The sequence below is a fragment of the Phyllostomus discolor genome, chromosome 10 (assembly GCF_004126475.2).
Source record: "Phyllostomus discolor isolate MPI-MPIP mPhyDis1 chromosome 10, mPhyDis1.pri.v3, whole genome shotgun sequence".
NCBI classification, from domain to species: domain Eukaryota; kingdom Metazoa; phylum Chordata; class Mammalia; order Chiroptera; family Phyllostomidae; genus Phyllostomus; species Phyllostomus discolor.
Genome location: NC_040912.2, coordinates 12,096,555 through 12,103,771, shown reverse-complemented (window position 1 = coordinate 12,103,771; position 7,217 = coordinate 12,096,555). Strand labels below are relative to the sequence as shown.

The following is a 7,217-nucleotide window of genomic DNA, read 5'->3' as shown; positions in this document are numbered from 1 at the left end:
CGCCTGAAATTCCCTCTTCTCTCCCCTCTGGTCACTGTCAGTCTGTCCAAAGCTTAGCTTTTTATAAAATGAATTTGCATTGAAAGTTATTTTCAATTGTTTATTTTTTTACAGTATAAAATTTTTTTAAAGATTTTATTTATTTATTTTTAGAGAGGGAAGGGGGGGAGAGAGAGAGAGAGAGAGAGAGAGAGGTTCAATGTGCGGTTGCTGGGGGTTCTGGCCTGCAACCCAGGAATGTACCCTGGCTGGGAATCAAACCTGGGACGCTTTGGTTCCCAGCCCACGCTCAATCCACTGAGCTATGCCAGCCAGGGCACAGTATAAAATTTTTATACTTAGAATTAGCTGAGTGGAGCCCTGGCTGGCACATGCCTGGGTTGCAGGCCACCGCCCCCAGCAACCGCACATTGATGTTTCTCTCTCTCTCTCTCTTTCTCCCTCCCTTCCCTCTCTAAAAAATAAAAAATAATTTAAAAAAAGAATTAGCCGGGTGGACCCAGTTTAGATGATCCCTATTTTGTTGACAGCATCCTCGTTGGGAGCCAGTCGAGCAGACACCTTCTTCTCTCCATCAGGCCTGCCCAGGGTGTTGACCTTGGCCACGTCAATGTCACAGAGCTTCTTCACAGCCTGTTTGATCTGGTGCTCGATGGACTCGACATCTGCAATGCACACAAGTGTAAGTAGTCAGGGTGAACTTGATGATGGCATGGTGGTCAAGCTTGCTGCACCTAGGGGCGCTCTTCCGAGGATACTTAGGCTGCCTCCGGAGCCGCAGTGTCTTAGGCTTCTAGAAGGTGGTGACGCGCGGATCTTCTATTTCCCAGCCGTGGACGTCCTTTAGCAGGGCTTGCTGTGCCTCCAAAGCCCTTGCTTTGGCTTCGGTGTTGGGAGGGGCAGGGGCTTCCTTCTTCTCTTTGGGCACCATCTTTGTGAAAAAGGTTTCAATTGTTTATTCTTAATGAGAGCCTTTGATGAGCAGTGCCTATGCTGTGCTGATTATCTGAAAACACGCCTCTTAAGAAATACTGTGTGTGAGTTACATGAAAGCCACCCAGTTTAATCACAGTGACCCTAACTACCTCATCACACACTCACAGCATTGTCTTTTATTATTTCTACTTCTCATGAAGTTTCATCTGAATGAAACTAATACTGAAATTTTTCAGTACTGCATGTTCTGATGTTTTGGAAATAAGCTGCCCTTATGTGATTGCTTTAAGTAGCAATAAATCAGGGAGCCATCATAAAATTCAGCCAAAGCAGCCATTCTTGCTGCCCGGGTTCAACACTGGCTATCTGGGAACATGTAAATGAAAGTATGTTCCTAAAATACACAAATAATCTTCTTATCGGCTTGAATCACAAGCATATCTTTTTTCTCTTTGTTTTAACATCTTTTCCATATGGGTCAGACAATCCATTTCTTCTTACTGATGTATGTGATCATAAAACACTTCAATAAATGTGAAGCATTTATTGTTTCTCTACAAATATCCACTCCAGTTTTATCAAATTTATTTTTAACTTCCATGGCAGTGGAGTCCATGTAAGTAGCTAAATATGAATTTGTAAAACAGGAAATCTCGGTAAACTCTTGGTGTGATGCAAATATTTCAATAAAGTCTATTAGGAGTAACGTCATTGTTGTTCCAGTGGAACCGCTCAATTAACATTGCGCTTCTCCATGAGCTTTACCATGAAATTTGAAGACTGCAAGGCTAGGAGACAAATCTGCTCTGATCTGTGTAGTGCAAGTATGTACACTGATTCTGAGGAATTCTTTTAGTCAGGAAAATACTGGGAAACTGTGTATACTGTGTATTTGTAGTCACAATAAGGTACTCTCTAGGAATAAGGAAATTGGGAACATACGATTTTCCTCTGACAATTAAACCAAGAATTCAACACATAAATGGGGCAGGAGCAGATATATACAACCTAAAAAAGAGAGGATATCTGTTTCCTCAGTCCAGAAAACTTGGCTGTAACCTGTAACCTGATCAAATACGAGGACCTATTTCTCAGCCTTGGGGTCAGTTATACAAGCACAGAAAAGAGGGAATCACAGAGGCAAAAACTGACAGTGTTCACCGAAACATTATCTAGGGAGGACAGAGACTTGGGCAGGAAATGTTCATTTAATGGGTGAGACAAGCTTGTTTACACACAGGTGGGAAAATCCAGTGGAGAAGCTGGTTAAAATATTTACATGGCATTGGTTCCTGAGAAGGCGGGAGGCGCTGGGACTGAAAGCACAGTGGACCTCGGGTGGGCAGGGAGACATCTCTTCCGCTAGGACATGAGAGCAGGAGGCCAGAACGAACGCGAGCCGGGGGGGGGGGGGGGGGGGGCTTGGACACCTGGGGTTACAGCATCAAGACGCTTCCTACCTGAAGGCCCCTGTTTCCTCTGAGAAGAGCTGCAGTCATCTACGGAGGCCATGTGGAGTGGAGGAGGGGGTGGCAGGAAAGAGGAGGAATTGAAGGTTTGATTTTTTTTTTAAATGTTTCATGAAGATTAGCCTAGCAACAGCAATACCTTCCTTCTCAGCTAGTTTTCGGCTGGCACACAGTTTGATTCAAAAAATCTGGAAGAGAAGTATTTTTTAATTCTGAAGTAATGTTTTCATTGAATTTGTTGGGGTGACATTGGTTAATAAAATTATATAGGATTCAGGTGTACAGTTCTATAATATATCATCTGTGTATTGTACTGTAAATAAAGGTAAATGTGCTCTATGACATCACACAACAAAATGACTATTCATATACTCTTGAAAACAAAGAATTACTAATTTGTATCTACTATGATTTATGTATTTATTTTATTTCATTATGCCTTGGTAGAAATCAGCGATACAACTGGGATAAGAACTCAGGCTTCCCTGGCTGGTATAGCTCAGTGGATTGAGCGCAGGCTGTGAACCAAGCATCGCAGGTTCGATTCCCAGTCAGGGCACATGCCTGGGTTGCAGGCCACGGCCCCCAGCAATCGCATATTGATGTTTCTCTCTCTCTCTCTTTCTCCCTCCCTTCCCTCTCTAAAAATAATAAATAAATAAAATCTTTAAAAAAATTTTTAAAAAAAGAACTCAGGCTTCACTTTATATTTCAACTGTATTTTAGAAAACGTTTTCTACTATGATGTTTATTTTTGTTTGCTTTGATTTTTAATCTATGTAATCTGCAACAACAACAACAACAAAAACAGTCCATGTCCTTTTTTTATTGGATTTTAAGTGGGTAGTGGTTTGCCCCTAACATGGATTAGTGAGCCGTAAAGCGGGTGTATTCATTAGTTTGGGTTTGACAGAAAGCCCCAAGTCCAGGGGCCTGAGCAGGATAAATGTTTATTTCTCCCTCATATTAAAGTCCAGGCAGGCAGTCAGTCCAGAGCTGGTATGGTTGTGCCATGAGCAGAGATCCTGCCCTTTTTCCTCTGGTTCCTTTAAAATGTGAAGTTGCAACTTCATTGTCCAAAATGGCAGCGTCTGTGTCCCAGGCATGAAGATGGGAACGTCCAAGGAGAATGACAGAAGGTACGTATGAGCCTTCTCTTCGAGTAGTTCTCAAGCTGCTGTTCTACTTATATCTGGCCAGAACTTAGTGACATGACAACACCTGCTCCAAGGGGTCTGGGAAGTAATATTTATCTGCAGCAGCCTCATGTCAACTAAAAATTGTGTTAGCCTAGAAGAAAAGACGTTAGGGAATGACTCCGTGTCTATCGTTGATGTTGGAGATGTTTCTTCTTGCTGAGTAACTGCAGAGCCAACTCTATGGCAGCAATAGCTTAGTGAATCTGTTTTGCTTCTTTTCTTTTAAGTTATGGGGAATAGCTCTGCTTTCCGTTTGTCAGACGCTGCTAGCACCTTTGCTCGTGTCTCCTGGTTGAATGTCATTGTGTGTTACGGAGTCTATTCCTTTGTTTCTCTGTTTTGGTTTGATGAAACCTTTCTTTCCAAATTTAATTGTGATATTTCCTGAACTTGGAAAATGAGCGATCTGTTTCGAGCTCCAGATAATGGGAAAGTTCATCTACATCTATTTTTTTAAATATGCCAGGAGGCTCAGAAAAGAGTTCATAATATTTAAAAAACAAACAATAATTGTTCTTACTGAATTGTCGTAGGGGGCCTTGGTTGTAGCACCCACGCTCCATTAGCTAAAAACAGAGCATTATCAGACCAACTGACTCACCAAAGTAAGTGCGTTAATCATAAATTTAAATAAAATTGACTTGAACCATCACATATTCTTAATAAACTCTAACTGCATTTTGAATGCATTATGCACAGTAATGGGATGAGAGTGTTTGTAAAAGTCCCTTATTTTAAAATAGAAAAATGTTATCGTTTTTATGTTAAAAATTAATTCATTGCTCCCTAATAAAAAAATGGGTTGGACCTTCAGTATACACAAAGCAGAATTTCCCAGCATAAAGTATATTTAGAAGACAAAACCGATGCAGAGATTTAAAACATTTTATTATTTCCATATTGCAAAGGCTGGTCTTTTCTTAGGTTGGTTTTCTTCTTTTTTTCTTCTTCCCTCAAGATTTTCTCCAAACCTTCCTACAATAGTAGAAGCTTTAGGACGGTTACTTATCACCTCATTAACAACAATTTGGAAGCTGCCTTTTCCTCGGGTTCTGGTTGCTGTCCCCCGCATGAACAGTTGGAAGAAATCTGAGATGGAAAGGCAGAGCCATTCAAGGGTTTCTTGAAAGTGTTTACAGCCGGCCAGAGGAATTTTTATGTGAACTATTATGTCCTTTGCTCAGAATAGGGAATATAACAGTCTATACTGAAATCGTCATCACGCCGCACTGAGTCGCTGCCATGTTACCATACTAAAGTAAAAATGAAGCCTGAACTATGTAACTGATTGGCCTTCAGCTGCTCTAAGGAATAAGGACAAACATTAATGATTCACTTTCCTTTTGAACATTCCTACCTTAAAAGTGACACAGTATTCTCTATTTTAAATGATTTAATTAACATGAAAATACAACATTCTCATGCAACATTTTTTTTTAAAAAAAGCAAACTGGCATAGAGTGAAAAGTAAAGTACCTTTCCTCTTCCCCAGTACTGCTACTCCGAATTTTAATGAGTATTTCCAAAATGCCTTCTAAAAGATTTGCACTAATTTATATTCCAGTATTCTTTAAACATAGTTATACACAAATATACTTAATAACTTATTCATTTGCTCACAGCCTGTCTATCTTTATTAGTTATTAATCTAATTCAGTTTCACAGCTTTCCTATAAGATCAAGGTATTAATTTCTAAATTTTATAAATCAAAAAACAAAAATAAAGAGACTTTAAGCAGTGGGCTAGGAATTGAACTTAAACTTCCTACCTTGTGTCAACATTATCCAGGCACTAACCCATATGCTCAGGATAGTTGGGAAAAGAAAAAAGTAAAACCTACAGCAAATTATTAAATAATATTTAAGTATTGAGAACCTGGTAAGCATCAAATATCAGCCAACCATTCTGGTCACCTAATTTTTTCTCTGACTTAGAGTACAAGTCACATTTATGACCAATTTAGTATCCTTTCTATATATATGTGTCAGTTGGGACTCATTAGCCAACAGTATGAAGGCTAATCATAGTATTCACTAATAAAAGGCACAGCACACTAGAAACAACGCGGTTCCTGCATTTTAGAGATTCTGCGAAGTGCTTTTTCTTCAGCTTCACATCTCATCACCAAAGCTCTGTGGTACCCCGGCAGCCACTGTGTCTAGTTCTGTATTATTACTTCAGAGACAATAAAGTCCCTCTGGCGGAGAGCAGGGCTGACTGGAAAGCTCCGTCCTGACCTCAGCTGTGACAGCCATTCTATAGATTATCCAGAAACTAGATAAAACTTATGTGAGGATTAAAGTTACAGCTCTGCTCTACCGTAAAAATCCAATGGCCACAACTGTCTCTCCTAATGTTCCTTAGGCTGTCAGATCAAATCGTGCCCATAGTTCTCACTCAAATGTTTGAAAAGAGGCTCTTTCCCGGCTGCCATTACCTCTTATGTTCACACTTGGCCTTCACAAGAGTGACTTAGGAGAGGAATTTATAGCACAGGGACACTTCTGAGTAAGAAAAATGGATGTCCTCCTCTCTGTTAAACTAAATCATAACCCTGTTCTAGTAACAGCTTTAGAACTAGGTTGTCAAATGCCCATTACATTTAATTCTCTAGGTTTAAACCCACAGGACTGGAATGGTATTTATTCAATTGATGTTCATAGTTTCCTGCAAGGTTGTCTCGGGATGAGAAGTGAAAATGTTAGATAAACATCTTGAAGGCTAAAAACAAATCTGGTTATTTTGGAAATATGCAGGTAACAAACTGGAATTCAAACTCACGTTGAGACTGAATGTTTGAGGTCATACAGACACAACCTCTAAGTCCCCTATGAATGTATAAGAAGTAAGAAAGCGACTGAGCTTCATACCAACTTTGTTTACTCCATGAAATTCCACCTCTCATTACCAGCTCTGTATCCTCTCATTTTGATGCTTTTCAATCTCTATTACTAAATCCTAATGGTTTCTGATGGTTTCTGCAGAATGGGATTGGGCTGGATTCAAGGTATCTAAGGCAGATTCAGCTTTTCTTTGTTGAACTGCGTGTTTGGATGAGAAGCGGATTTCTTCGTAGAACTGGGAACACTGTCAGAACAGACTGATGTGTGAAGGAGCAGACGGGAACCTGACCTTGCCTGGATGAGCTGGGAAAAAGTCAGTAGCCTGATATCTAGCCTCCTCCTCTCTTTTCAGCTCTAACCCTGTCCTGTATGGCTTTGGAGAGAGACAGAGCAAGTCTGGAATTGCAGCTTTGTTCGTTTATGAAGGGACCTGGGCAAGGTACCCACTCTGAGTACCAGTTTGCTCATCTGAAAGATGACAATGAGATGATTATTGTGGGAATTATAGAATGCATTTGTATGCCTGGCACACAGTAGGCCTTCAATAAGCAGTAACCGTAGAGCTAGTCAGAAAGCAGTAAGCATTACCAAGCTGCCCGCTGAGACACAGACATTTCATCACCAGTCCTTCCTGTTCAACTCTTTCAAGTGGTATGGACCATAGGAACACGCAGAACTAGTCTAAGGTTCATAAGAAAAAAACTGGAAAGTTCATTTATCTGTACAAAATTACAAGCAAAGAGGAGGGTGCAAAGAAGTCAGCCCGCAC

The 7,217-nt window shown here is 40.4% G+C and overlaps 1 long non-coding RNA gene across 1 annotated transcript; it reads right to left on the bottom strand.

Moving 5' to 3' along the window:
• Positions 1-540: 540 nt before the first annotated feature.
• On the bottom strand, positions 541-6,068 carry LOC118496980. Its single transcript, XR_004899520.1, has 3 exons — positions 6,058-6,068; positions 4,576-4,579; positions 541-648 (listed from the first exon to the last, which is right to left on the bottom strand). It is a non-coding gene; the product is annotated as an uncharacterized LOC118496980 (long non-coding RNA).
• Positions 6,069-7,217: the final 1,149 nt, after the last annotated feature.